The sequence below is a fragment of the Rhinatrema bivittatum genome, chromosome 10, assembly GCF_901001135.1.
Source record: "Rhinatrema bivittatum chromosome 10, aRhiBiv1.1, whole genome shotgun sequence".
Lineage (NCBI taxonomy): Eukaryota > Metazoa > Chordata > Amphibia > Gymnophiona > Rhinatrematidae > Rhinatrema > Rhinatrema bivittatum.
The window spans coordinates 112,690,167-112,705,913 of NC_042624.1; positions in this window are offsets into that span (position 1 = coordinate 112,690,167).

Below are 15,747 nucleotides of genomic sequence, written 5' to 3' on the forward strand. Positions count from 1 at the left end.
TAGGGGTCCAATTTAAGCTTTTTTTTTTTTATCCCAACACATATCTCTTACATAGAAAAGATCTGCATGGCAGACTGACTGATTCAGCATTTTCTGGGACATGAATCCCTTCCTCAGTAGTTGTAGGGTATGCACTGGCAGTAGACCAAAAAGCTGAAATGGGTTTAGTACCTCCCAAGGTTCTGAATGCAAATCTCCTTTGCAACCTACAACACAACATGAGTGCTGATATATTTGTTTGTATTGTTTTCGGTCCTTTTACTTTTGCTATCCCTGTCCCTTCACCTGTAATAGGGGACCCAGAGGGGCGTGAGAGAGCTGTGCCACTGCCTATTCTTCCATGCAGGAGTAACGGCCCTGTCGAACGTTTTGCTTCATGAAGCTGGGAAGTAAATCAGGCTAACGATCAGGGTAGTTCCAAACATTGCTTCAGTCCCACTGCGGCTTTAGAGCCGAACCTTATAAGTTACAAAACTATTTTGTGGCCAACCAGCAAGGAAGCATTTCATCCAACGATCAACAATTTTAAAGGAGAGCTGCATGTTACTCAGGTTGCAGTCACGCCTGCTATGGAAGGCAACAGAAGAGTCACTATAGAATCTGTCAGCCGACAAAAGCAACAAAGGTCCATCCAGTCTGCTTCCTGGTGCATGCCACAGAACAGTGGTTCTCCATCTCGGTCTGCCAGCAGGTCTAACCATTCTTGTCTTCTAGATATCCATAATTAATATGCATGAGATAGATTTGCATGCATTGGAGATTCAGTATATGCAAATTTATCTTTTTGTGGCTATCCTCCATAAAAGCCACTGCCATAGGCCCCAGCAGATATCTGGCTTTCCCTTCACTTCTTGGCAATCAGGGATCATCTGTGCTTATTCTGTGCCTTCTGGAATCCTATTATTATGCAATCAAATTAAAGCTAATTTCCATTTTTTAGGTCTTTAATTATAACTCACTTGATATGAACTTCTGAAAAGAAGCCTTTGTAGTCTTGGAAGCTCATGTCCTTTAGTATCTTCAGTGTCCCTATAAAATTTAGCACAACCTACAAAGACATCATTGACAGAGAAAAAAACATAATATTAGTGATAGTAAATGACATACAAAAATCTTTGTTTATTACATTTTTAAAGAGTCAGTTATTATTAAAGATACACTTTAGAATTATCCACAAATCCATCACCATCATCTATAAAGCTATCCATCACCATGCTATGCTCGACCTACAAATCCCACTCAGACGACACACATCCACTAGACCCATCAGAGAAGCCTACAGAGGATCACTCCTCGTTCCCCAAACCAAAACCACACACCATTTAACTTTCAGAGACCGAGCCTTCTCCACAGCCGGACCTTCACTATGGAATTCTATTCCCCCGGATCTGAGACAAGAACCATGCCTAACCACATTCAGAAAAAGGCTTAAGACTTGGCTATTTAAGCAAGCCTTCCCAGATACCAATTGAATGACAGCAACATCTTTTAAGAGACTTCACATTATAATGTAAATAGTTAATCCTAACTGCTCAATTATCTTGCTCTAACTCTCAATTATCTTGCTCTAATTCTCTCCCCATTTATATAAACCTTGTTGTAATGTAACTTTATGACCTCTTTGCACTTGTTAATGTTTCGTTTCTGCGTTTCACACCCCCTTGTTATATGTAAACCAGCATGATGTGATTTCTAATCACGAATGCCGGTATAGAAAAACTCTAAATAAAAATAAATAAATAATCTGGACTTGAGTTGTTCAAAAAGTATATTGTTGAAGTGTTGCATTTTTCTCAAAATCAAAATTATGTGATTTCTAATTCTTATTATGTTCCTGGTATGAAAAAGATTCCTGGCTCTGAAGAAGGAGCTTCAGATATTCTAGCTCCTTTGCCAGTTCTGATTTATCCCTATTCTTACAATCTTCTCAAGATATTCCAACTATGGCGATCTTTATTGTTTCTTTTGCTCCTGAGTCTGATAAAAACTTAGTTTTCCAGCAGTATTTTAGATACAAGGAAGGTCTCTTTTGTAGTCAAGGGATCCAAATTTTTCTGGATGTACCTAAGGAAACTCAAGCAAAAAGCAGATTATTTCTTCATTCAGATAGTGTGTTCTTGACTTGAGTGCTTCCTTTCTTTTGAAATTGCCCTGCAAGTGTGTGATAGTTTACCAGGGAAATACATTTATTTTTACTGACCTGATCATTTGGAGACCTTCCTTACAGATAAGATAGCAGGGTAGCAATGTTGTACCGAGCTTGGTGGTAGATAAAGGCTAAATAGAGTAAGATAATCTGGCAGCAATTAAATTTGTAATTATTTTCTTAATAGTTTATATCTTCTTTTGAGAATTTTTGTGGTGCGGGCATGGACCCTTGGGCTGAGGAGAAGTTAGCCCAACTTGTAGGGAGGAACCCTGCAGGACCCCAACATTGGCTGGAGGAGCTGGCTCTGGCAGAGGCCCTACTGGAGCTTCACCTATACCAGCCTATGTTCCCCTTAGGTTAAGCCCTCTGGTGCCAGGGCCAGCAGGTCTTAGGTGGGGTCCTCTGCTGAAGAAATGGAGGTCCATGGAGAAGGTCAGGTCAGGATCTGGGGCTGATTGGATACAGGTATACTCGGAGACAGGTGGTGGTCAAGACAGGCAACATTTAGGCATGGTCAAGAATCAGGCAGTGTTCAATGGCTGGCAGAGTTCAGGTGTGGTTATGAGTTAGGCAGTAGGCAGTAGGCAGTGGTCAGTGGCAGGTAGAGTTCAGATGAGATCATGAGTCAGACAGTGGTCAGTGGTAGGTGCAGTTCAATCATAGAAGAGTGTTAAGCCAAAGTAAAAAACAAAGATCCATTTGAGGGAAAACAGGATGCATAAGTAGACAGGGAGGTGAGGATCAGTACAGGTGGGCAGGAGAAGACACCGAAGAAGAGCAGACTGGCCATAAGAAGAAGACAAGGACTAAGAACTCAGGAACAAAGACCAGGAACGCTGAGGCAACTTATCCTACTAAACAGTAGTTGACAACAGATCCAGAGTTATGTATATGTTGCAAGTTGGAGGTAGGAACCTTTTTTCATACCTTTTGAGCTTGTCTGAAATCCCAATATTTTTGGACTTGACAGACAGGCAATGTTTCTAACCTTCTGGGTTACTCAATTCCAATGCACCCAGAGCTTGTTCTCTTTGAACATTTTTCTCCTTCAACCTTTAAAAATAAGGGAGAGGCCTAATTTTTCAGAAAAGCCTGTTTACTGGGTAAAAAAGTTGTTTTGTTGTCTTGGAGGGAATCAAAAGGCCCATCTTTTTGGTATTGGCGCAATTTACTACATGATCTGTTACAAATGGATTGCAGAGCTGTGCTAACATCTTTTAAAAGGCAACGATCCTTCTTGGCAACCTGGAACTCGTATCTTCAATCACTTTCTCCGAGCGCCAGGAGCTTAGTCCTAAATGTTGCCACATGAATAATTGGACATTTTTGTCTTCTATGTCTCTCTAATAATTGGGAGGGGGGGGGGGGAATGTGAAGGAGGGATTTTGGGGTTCACAGTTGATATTTTGGTTATTCTTGCTTATTGTTCTTTTTTGCATGCAAGGTGTGTAAGAAACCAACACACTTCGCCTGTCTTTGTTAATGAAAAATAAAAATATATTGATAAAAAAACCCCCAGTAATTGACCTATCGCCCAGACACAAAGGTGCTGCTGAGCTGGTCTTTTATAGGCCCTTGTTGATGATGTCATCATCAGGCACCGCTGGCATTTTCCCACCACGGGGCCTTTAAGAGTAGCAACATCAAGCATGCTCATACCTTAGGAGAGCCCGGAGGAAGTAGCAGCGTCGGAGGCAGGTTGAGTGCAGTGGCCTGCTGTGCATCTGTTTGGGGGTCTGCTCCGGTGTTGGAGGGTGTCGCTTCATGCTCGGGGCTAGAGATAAGTGTGGCGGCCCACGGGCCTGCCCTGTGGACTGCCAAAGCAACATTTTGATGAATTATAAAATGTTTTTTTCTTTTGTTCTTTCTTGAATGTGGTAATATTATTTTCTATTATAATTCATCTTTTTTGTGATCTTATGTCATGTTATATGAATTAAAATCTAATACAAATAAAATAAATTACATACATGGTCTCATTTTAATATAAATAAAACAATGCAGTAGCAGGGTTTTACAGGGGATCTCTTAGGGAGTGATGGACAGGCAGACTTGATGGGCCATACTTTTTTTTGTCTGCTATCATGTGTCTAAGTTTCTACTTATTTTATTATAGCACTTCTCTAACAGATAGTTTTCAGTTTGAGGAAAGCATAAAGAGTAAAATGTATTAAGCCAATTGCAGGTTGTTTTGGATGAGCAGTCCATCTTGGACCCCCTTCAATATGGCTTTAGTGTAGGCTATAACACAGAGACATTGCTGCTTTCCCTCTTTGAGGTTTTTTGCCAAGGCTTTGACAGTGGCTCCAGGTTCTTTTTGGTTCTTTTGTATCTGACAGTTGCCTTCGATAAGTTAGACCATTTGTCTTTGCTGAAACAGCTAAGACAGATTGGGCTCGGTGGTTCTGTCTATAAATGTTTTTCATCCTTCTTGTGTCAATGAACTCAGAGTTTTTCATTGTGGTTCTGAGTCCTATAAGTTTGGGTGTCCTGCAGGGCTCAGCACTCTCGGCGACTCTGTTTAATGTCTACATTGCACCAGTCTGTCAGGACCTAGCTAGCCTTGACATCAGTTATTGTTTATATGCTGATGATATTCAGTTTGTGGTCTCTATTAACATTTCCACTGAGTCACTCTCAAGAATTTCAACTTATATGAGCTCCTTGAAAGCATGGTTACCTAAGCATAACCTGAACTTAAATGTAGATAAAACTGAAGTGTTGTATCTAGCTAAGTTTCAAGTTGTTGATATGCCCAGGTCCTTTTCTGTCAATGGAACTGATATTAAAATATCTGGGCAAGGGAAAAACTTGGGAGTGTTAATGGACACTTCCCTTTCTCTTCATCCGCAGGTTAGTACATTTATAAAAAAAAATGCCTTTTATAAATTACCTGAAATTGATTAAAAACTATTGCACATACCATGGTTACATCTTCACTAGACTATTATAATGCTTTCCGCAGGCAACCTTATGACTTTTATAGCTGGCACAAATGCCACAGCATGGGTAGTCACCGGAGCCCTCCCGAGACAACAGAACACCCCTGCTCTCATGAACCTTCACTAGCTTCCACTTTGTTGGAGTGTCAAATATAAAATCCTCCTGTTAGTGTTCAAAACAATCAATGGTTTGATTCTGTCGACTATTACTCATGCTTTGAAACTTTCTCAGCCTGTGCGAAGCTTGAGATTGGCATCTCAAACCTTACTCTCTGTTCCCTCCTATAAGTTGATTAGGCTTGATTAATTTTATGAATGGCTTTATTTCATTAAAGGCCTGCTTTTATGGAAGTCTGCTTTTGGTTAATAAAGATGAAGTGACCCTTCTGAAATGCAGAAACTACTAACAACATATTTATTTGAGTAAGCATTTAATGTCTGACATCCTTCATCTTCCTGCTGGTACCCTGGTTACAGTTGAAAGGTCATTAAGTGTTAATCAAGGGTCTTTTTAATGTCTATTGTTTTATTATTTTACTTTATATTGTTTTACTATATTTGTTTTAAATTACATTGTTTTATTTACTTATTTTTATTATTTATTTTTTGTTTACCTATATTAAATTATGAATGTTTTATCTATAAACCACTTAGAAACTTTGATAGGCAGTATAAAAATGTCTTAAATAAATGCTGCCATTTCAGGCTCACTGGAAATGACCTGAATTTAATTCCCAGCTCAAATTTCTGGCTCCCCAAGAAGGCCAGGGCTGGGAAGCTATGGAGGCAGCGTTCACATCCCCTGGATTGGGGGCAATCATAGTTTCCTTGCAATGATGACACATAATGGGCTGGATTCATGGTTCTGGAAGAAGCCACGGTTCATGGCCTCAGGCTGAGAACCATCATTGTGGGAACTGGGCTCTGCTATCTGGGAAGGGTTATTAATAAAAGGAGTGAAAAACATCCCCAGGCAGTTGCAAATGAAGGTTCATAGCAACAGAACCCAATGGGGGAGAGGTCATCCAATGAAGATGAAAGCCTGAAGAAGCTGGAATAAAAAACTGTCGTATCCAAAAAGTGCCGCTGTTTCAATGACCTTATGCTTAAGTGATGTACAATGAAATCGTGCTCCATAAAATACATAAATTAAAATTTCAGTAGATAATGCAGCTAGAAAAAAGCCGCCCCCCCAAAACCCCCCCCCCCCCAAAAAGGAGAAATCCAGTCACAAGGAGCAAACAAAAATAGAATTAAGCACGTCTGAACTATTGAAAGTCAAACAAAGTATGCGTTGGTCTTAGCACGTATATCGAGGCGAGACATTTTGGAGGTAATTTTCAAAAGGATTTACACGTGTGAATGTAACTGCTATTGTAGCAATTTTCAAAGGCCATTTACTTGCATATAGTGCACTTATGTGGGTAAATCCTACACGCAATTCATTGGCAAATATTGTAGTACTTTTCAAAAGCCCACTTACTCGGGTAAAGTGCATTTACACGTGTGAAACCCATTTTGAGATGAGTAAATGCTTTTGAAAATCAGGCCCAATGTGCATCACTGATGTTTCTCTACATGTAAGGTTTGTTGGATAACAAAATCTTGAAAATGGAAAAATGCAATTTGATTGCACCTATGTTGTAATTGGTTTAGATTACATAAGTGATTGCAGCCTGAATGAATACAAGGAAACTTTCTTTTAATGCACTGAAGCTCACTCTGTCTCCTTCCCTGGAAATTATAACAATGACAGTGCAGTGTCTGGGTAAAGTCAAAAGTGCAATGGTATTGTTGTCATTTTTGGATGCAAAACCGCTACGTTTTTGTAGTCTTTGAGATAAAATAAGAGGAGAACCTTTAAACGGTCTTATTTAGCCTTATACCGCAAGCCTGAAATATAATACTATTAGGGAAAACAATAATACTCTCAATATCCCTAACCTAAGAAATAACAAATAAAACTCCAGCTTCTCAGACACGGACTTGTCCAGCAAAGAGGCTTGGGACTTTCACATTCATCCTCAGATTATCTGGATTTCCCATGGATAAAGCAGCTAAATTATCCTAAGCCTCTGAGGAGAATTGCACTGCAGTTGCTTCTTCTAATCTAAGACAACAGCTTTTTCTTTGGAGGGCATCAGTAATGCTGAAAACTGAAAGATAAAATAATTAAAGCTGTTCAAGGTTATTTAAGATTGCAGACCGGAGTCAGTGTTGTAGCAGTTTATTAACTTGACATTGTCTCTCATTCACGACCAGCTTGAGGATAACCAAGTCACTACTCAATAAGGCACATGAGAGTTGTTTGCTAGTTTCCAACATTTCTCTTTACTGATAAGATGCAATGATGAGTTTTAAAGCCTTCACAGCTGTCTACTTCACTTTAAAATGATACAAAATGCTTTTAGTAAGTTTTGTGGCTTCTTAAAGTCTTTCTTAACTTCGGATATTTCTTCAAAGTTTCTTAGTTCCTTCAGATACCTGATACGTTCCCTCCCACTGGAATGCAGAGCAAGTCTGGATGCTTCCCTTCCTTGGTAGTTGAAGTATCAAATATACTTTTAAAGTGTTTAATCTTTTACCTCCTACCTCCTCTTGTAGTATCAAGGATGATACCTTTATTCTCCTTCTTCTTTTTCTCACAGTCTTTAGTAGATATCCACGGGCCATTGATGTGGTCCATCTCCTCTTCTCTCTCTCCTTCCTCTTTCTCTCAGGATGTCTGAAAGTCATCCTCTCCTTGGATTCTGACGATCTCAGGTTCCACTTGCAAGAAGGGGACCTCTTCCATTTCTTAGAAGAGAAAACTCAAAGGGCCTGATATTCAGCCATATCCAGTTAATTAACTGTATTTAACATATCCGGCTAAGTGACAAGAGAAATTCGGTGGCATGGCTATGCCTATACAATAGCTCACAATACCACGGCTTTCACAATAAAACCCAGTATGTTGTATGATTTTCCAGCATCCACAAGCTCTCAACTTTTCAGACCCCAACAGATCATGGTCTACTTTCCTCCCTTAATTCTTTACAGCTAGTTCAAAATTCTGCGGCTCGCTTGGTAACCGGTGTTTCCTCAGGGGATCACAGTGCCCCCCCTCGCTTGTAAAACTTCATCGGCTTCCAGCGACTTGGCGCGTACAATTCAAGGTATGCTTAGTGTTCAAAAGTTTGTAAAATCTTGCCCCACCGTGGGTTTCTTCCTTCATTCAATCATATGAACCACACCGATTTTACACTCTTCTGCAGGAAATTTGCTTTCGTTAACCCCGCCCCCCCCGCCAAGTTTTTACATCTTGCTCAACCCTGGAAGAGAATATTCAGTTCAGCCCCACCGTTCTTGTAGAATGAGCTGCCTGACGTGATGAGAGCTGAGAAGAATTTGCTTCGTTTCAGGAAGCCATTAGAGACCCATAGGTTTTCATTAGCATTCAGTCAGTTAGGTGGTTAGTTAGCGGCTACTCAGTATAAGTTAGTAGGAACCTCAATTCTTTGTAATATTCTTTGATTAAGAAATGTTGTAATGTATTTTTTTTAATGTATTTGCTCTGATGCTTTCTATAGATTGTATTGTTATTTTTGCCTCTGTGTTATATTGGAATCCGCTGATATTTGTGGATTAGCGGAACATAAATGTTTTAAATAAATATAGCTGGTTGCATAGTGATGCAAAGGACAAAAAAAAAAAAGAAAAGATTGCAGGCTACAGGCTCTAACCTGACTCCCCACCCACCCCTCCTCTCGACTTCCAGAGGTTGAGCACTGCTGGACCAAGCCTGCCACTCCCCTCTTCAATTTGGCAGCAGTTAACTTAAAATATTGGGCCGGTGTAAGTGCCCCACCCCCGCTTCCGGCTCCCATTGTTTTAAAAACTCTGATTCCTTCCAGGGTCATCCCTACCTCCCAGCCCCCTGTACCTTAAAATGATGATTTGGTGATGCCTGGATCGCAGCAGCGTTCCACCGAGATCCAGGCCCAGCACTTCTGCCTTTGCATAGCAGGGCGGCTACGATGCTTCGTGTAGCTTCCTTTCAGGATTAGTTAGGAAAAAACAAGTCAGTTAGTGCTTCCAAAAATTGGTGCTAGGGTATTCTTTTACATTTGCTTTATTTTATGAATCAGTTCCTGGGAAAAATGAACAGTCCTGCCTGCAGTTTCTCTGCAGACTCAGAGTGCCATGCCCTGCACAACCTGTTTGCTCTGAAGCCTATATGCAGTTAACTCTGGTCTGTGATCCTATTCCTGAAATCTTGTTGTGCTTCTTACCAGGAGAAAAAAGAAAGTAATTCTGTATTTCAAAACTGAACCCTGCCTACAAGCTACATAGGGACACCTCATCTTAAAGAGACCTTATGCTGCTGAACTGTAATTACCTAACCCTGTTAAAGCGCAAAGATGTTTCTGTGTTTCTGCTATAGTATTCCATCATGACAACCCTAGAGGACCTGCCACAGCAGATTCAGGAGCCACAAAGCCGTTTCCAGGATTGATTGATGACTATACAGAACAAGTCGTGAAACTGACAGAGAAGAACCAGAAAGTTAAGGCATCATGACAGATAAATTCTCCTCTCCCCAGGCTTCTAGCTCCATCACAGTATGATGAAAGTAAGAAGCACGACCAGGGGTTTCTCCAGCTACGTGGATTTCATTTTCAGTTGTATCAGGACTATTTTAGTAAAGCATAAAACCCATCTGTACTGGGTGATAAACCTACTTACAAGAAATGCCCTAACATGGGCACTGCCTTGTTGAGACGATACACAAACCAACAATTAATCTGGGAAACATTTAGCTAAGAGTTTAGGGCCGGATTTTCAAAAGGTTATGTGGGCCGGGCCTATTTTCAAAAGGCCCGACGACGCGTGTAAGCCCCGGGGCTTTACTAAAGGGGTGTGGGCGGGGAGGGGGCGGGGTCAGGCTCCCGGCACAGCGTCCATATTTGTTGCTGTGCCGGGGATCGTGCGCCGGCAGTTGGCCGGCAGGCGCAAGAGGTAAAATAAGGGTCGGGGAGGTTAGAGTAGGGCTGGGGGGAGGGGGGAAGGTTAGGGGAAGGGGTGGGAAGGTCAGGCTAGAGAAAAGGGAATGGGGGAAGGCAGCGCAGCTCGGCGCGCACGCAAGGTGCACAATTGTGCACCCCCCTTGCACGCACCGACCCAGGATTTTATTACATGTGCCCACGCCGGGTAGCACGCGCACATGTACGCCCGCGCGCAACCTTTTAAAATCTGCCCCTTAATGTTTTCAGATCCACATCTGAAATACAGCAATGAGTGAAGTCTACGGCAACTAAAGAAGGGAGCAGGCTCTTTTCTGTCATATGCACCCATTTCCATCTCTTGGTAGCAGGCGTTGATTGGGGTGACACAGCTTTCCAGAAAAATGAAATTAAAGGTGAAGTGACCTGTATAGAGCCACCAGCTATTCTTGAAACAGAAATACCAGCATCTGGATTAATACCTGATTAGGAGAGCAAAACGATGGCCGTGTTCACTCTGAGTGATTCCCCCATTCAGTATCTCTGCAGAGGATGCACCGATCTCCATGCAAATTGATGCCTTCTGGCAACGGGAGCCAAGAACAGAGTGAGGACAGAAGACTGCAAACCTGCTGCCTATTTCAGATCATAGTACCCTGGCTAGAAGGACCCTGGGCATATCAGTGAAGAGAAATGTGGAAGGGGAAAGATCATGGAGGATTGCTGCCCTAGCTCAGCCCTAAGTGATCAGCGCCAGAGAACTGGATCAGTTGTGCAACCAAGAGCTAATAAAGAGCATGGAAGGCACCAACACCTCTGAGGTGGGTGAAATGGTTAAAATGCTCATGAAAAAAACTGTATATGGTAATCACAAATGTCCATAGAGGCTTGGAGGCCAGGGAGATTGACTTCTGGATTGTGCTTCAAGGACTACAGGAGAGGATGCGGAGAAGCCCTGAGAAAAATCTAACTGATTCTAGTGTGGGGATCAGAAATTTACCTAAGACATTATGCTTACAAGTCACTGTGGTGCAAAGACAGGTGAGAAAGGGTTACTGGCAGCCGGACACCATCTACCAAGCATATGATGCCACACAAGCTAGGGCCTGGGAAAAAGACAGTGACCCTGTTGGCATTAGCCAATCCAGGGCTTGTGATCCCATTCTAAGAGAAAAGAATGCAGTTGGAGCACTAGGTGACTCCTACACCCATGAACAAGAAGTTATCCAAATAGTGCACCACTCAATCTGTTCCTGTGTGCTCTTTGAGCGCCCAGTGTATGAATGTGCTAAAATTCTCATAACAAGTTCATGAGACGGAATGGCCCATAGCCATAAATCCAATAATAGGCTCCCTTAGAACAAAATCCTAGAATATGGTAGCTGCTGGGTTGCAGAGGAAGCAGACAGAATATAGATTCAATGTCTGCTTTGGCCATTAATGTACCCCTTTTGCACTGCTGGAGTAGCTCAAGTGCACTGTCAGAAGAGGTGTATTGCACCAAGCGCTCAGCAGGCAGAATAAAATCAATCACTGAGTGGCCCTCTGGGTAAAATAGAATATGTATCAGTCTCAATTTTCCTGTTTCCTTCTTTGACATAGCTGCCAATGGGGAAACAATCATTTCAGTGAATGGCTTACTTGAAAAGAGGCCTGCCACACTGCCAAGCTTGAGCTCCTTTTGAGCTTTTTTTTGCAAGTAACAGCAGCCAGGCAGCAGGTGGAATAAGAATTAGTAGAATTGGAGTGCTCGTTGGGACCCATGTAGGGGATCCAGAATACCTCCCAGAATTCCACATGCTGAATCTCATCAGTAACTATTCCTAACCATGGGATGAATTTCTGCCAATGTATTGGGGTGGGGAGGGTGTCAGATTCTCAGGAATTATTTGGCCCAGGCTGAGGGTGCCTTCTTGGGGCACCTGGAGACGGGATTTGCTACCGCATGCCTCACATTTGGCAAATGCATGTCATTGATGGCAATCTGTGAGGATATAGGTTCCTTTACTTGGACCTCCATCAGACATTGGAAATGGACGGGATTTCACATGCTGGCATACAGAGATTATTTGGCCAAAAGGAGAAATTGGCCTTGGCATCTAAATCCCTATTAACCATGGAAGATAATCACAAGTTGTTTTCTCGTGTCTTCCATGTGACGGATGTATCCCCCATCATTTTCCCCCTGAGGATCTCATCATAGTTAAGCCAGGTGAAACCCTCATAGAGCTTGTAAACTCCCAGTATGGCATTACCATAAGAGAATACTGGGATACACAAATGAGGATAACCAGGGTCTATTACCGATGCCATTTGAAAGAATACCCTCATCCAGTTGCCTTCTTCTTGCTATATGGGTTTCTTATTCTTTTCTTCATGCTTCCAAGCTGTCTGCCCCCACTTCCTCTGTTCTTCTAACAGGTGGAATACACCCAAATAGTGCTGCTGTCTGATCCTCCACCTAAATGTCCTAGGAGCAGTCCACTACAAGACTGGGTAAGTGGATAATCATTTGGAGACGGCTTATCAGAAGACATGCTGTCACAAGGGAATAACCTCTCGAGGACTGAGAACTTGAGGAGCTACTCTGACTGCTGCTTGAACTGAAGAACTTTTGCACTTTCAGAAACATAGTAATATGATGGCAGAAAGACCATATGGCTCATCTAACATGCCTACCCATCCAGTTTTTCTAGCCTTACAATTCCCATCACTCCCTCACTGATCCTCGGTATTTATCCCATGCTTTCTTGAATTGATACCATTTTTGCCTCCACCACCTCCACTGGGAAGGCAGTTCCATGCATCCACCACCCTCTCTGTAAAGAAATATTTCCTAAGATTACTCCTGAATCTACCCCCTTTCATCCTCACTCCATGACCCTGCATTCTAGATCTTCCTTTCCTCCTCCTGTGCATGGAGGAGATATTTAAATGTCTCCTCCATATACAGAAATATTTAAATGGCTCTATCATACCTACCCTATCTCACTTTTCCTCTAGAGTATATATGTTTAGATCTTTAGGTCTATCTCCATATACTTTAGAATGAAGACCACTGATCATTTTAGTAGCCAGTCTCTGGACCAAATCTAATTGCTTTAAATCCTTTTGAAGCTGCAGTCTCCAGAATTGTACACAGTATTCCAAATGAGGTCTCACTAGGGACCTATATAGGGACAATAGGTAACCTCACCAGGAGGCACATAAAATGATGAGAAGATCTGTCCATAATGATAAGGACCAGTCTCTCAAATTTATTTAGTGGGTTCAGAAATCTGAGTCATGCAGATGGTGAAGAAGACCTGGTAGAAGCAGTGGGGTAGCTCACCTTCACTTGACTGGTCAAGGAGAGTTTTTGTTGTTCTCTCCTATATGAACCTTGTCCCTATATTTATCTATGAGTGCTGTCATAAATATTGTCTAATGAAGCAGAATCACACCAATCCAAGGTATAAACACAACTTTTAACTCTATTTCTGAATTTTACAGCCAGCTACTATGTACATGTTAGTTTAGTGTAAAGATTCCATACTGAATACTCAGAGTTCATGAGATACACGGTCCAAGTAACCACATCCACTAATAAATCTTATCTGGTACCTCAGAGTTTGGTATACCCTCCTCTCAGTTCACACTAGAATAAAATTTAGACCATTACAATCCCCCCTTATTCCACCTCTCATCTCTTCACCTTTCTCTCTTTCCACTTTTAGGGACATGGAACTTACATCCCCAAATACCTCTCTGGTCACTCACACCTGATCCCAAAGGCTACTCACAATTCATGACCTCAGGAATCTATCTCCTGGGATTGGCAGGACTTAGGAAAGAGGCTAGAGAAGATTCCTTTGTCCTGGGCCTCTCCATCAGCATTGTGCAGGATTCCCCAGGCTCTTCCATACTCCATTTCTTCCTGGGGCTTCACTCAACTCATGACACCCCGTTGTCTCCTCCTCCAAGCCATTTTTTCTCATCCTGCCAGTTCCTCAAAGGGAGTAATCGATAGCACCCCACTCCTTGGCTTCAAGCCTCTTCCCTTGGGGACAGAGCCCGCTCAGTACTTCAGGGGAGCCTGGACCTCATCAGCCCAAGGGCTGACCACTCCAGGACCCTGCATTTCTGGAGGTCCTCTCTTCTCAAGCTCCAACTCCCAGCAATTTGACCCAGAATTTACATCTTCCCAAGCTACCTTCTGATCAATCAAAACCTCTCATAACTTAAGGGGTCACGACACCACTCAAAACACTAACACTCTGATGCCTTTACACATACCAATAACCATAACCGAGAAATGCAGTATTACACCAAGTACCATCCAGTGGTCACTCTGAAATAGTGCGGGTTTAAAACATTCCAACATTTTTCATAACATTTCAGACAATGGAAATTCCTGGAACTCCCCCTTCCAAAATATCCTGCACTACTAGAATAGAAAGGGATACATTCGGGGGTCTCTCCACACTTAACATGGAACAATCGTGGATCAACATCTTCTTTTTCCCTCTGTTGCGGACTTTAGAGATATTCAAAATCAGTCCATTAGTACATGCTGCAATATAGTCGAGTCAGAACAATAGTGAAATCGCACAGATGGTATTCTAAGTTTAGCCAAAACATGTTCACTCACATTTTACCATACAACTCTTTTTAGTATCATTTTACTCCGTATCCCTCCCACCCTGTTCCCATTCTTGGCTAGACCTACAAGATTTCTGCTTAAATTAGTGTTGTTATAAAACATGTCAGCACATCTTCATGTGCTGTGCTCTTATACTATAATGCACTATGTGTGCTTGAGAGAAGGAAATTAAAGGTTTTTCATTCCCTAATGCCTCTGTTGCTATAGTTTATAAATAAGGATGACCTTATAACTCCATGTTAAAAGGGACAGACAGAGCCAGCCCTGGTGTTGCCCCATGGGATGCACAGAGATATAGTGCAGAAATCCCTACGAAAAGTGGGACTACATCTCCCTACATGCACTGGGCTAAAATGAGGACTTGCCCAGACTGTTCTTTTTGATATGGAGCTAGATAGGCTAAATGGATAACCTTATCCTTTTTTTGGCATTTCAACATTCTTTTTCTCTAGGTCAGAACCTTTAATTTTCAGTCATGATATCGTTTTTCAAGAAGTTATTTCTTACTTTGTGTTCCACTCAGGGGAAAACCACCATCATACAACCGGCATCAAGCCTAACTCAATAGGACTACTGGACAAGGAGTTTTCAAAGGGAACACCTATAATAACTGTTAAGCATATCTTTCAGCTTGTCGAAATGGAAGAAAACAATAATTGGGGGCCATTCTATGTGGTGTAAGGTTGTGGTGTGTCCTGTCTGTGAAACTGAAAGTAAGTTCCGGCATTGTTAGACTGTCCTTCCAATTAAATTATGCTTATTGTAACTCTGTTCTGCATTGTCTTCCATTGAGATCTTTGTCAGAGGAAGAAAACTGGAAAAAACTATAGCTGCATAAAGAATTTTGTATTTCAGCCTATATTTTGACAAAGCTTTAGTTTTTCATCTGTCACCATTTCCCTTAAGAGCGCTTCTCTCGCCTCATTTCCATAGATATATATCTATAAAAAAAAATTCTAATGTAGGTTCTATGCATGTTTGCCTCAAGCAAAGTACTAAGTTTTCTAATAACTGTTCACATTTGAATTTCAT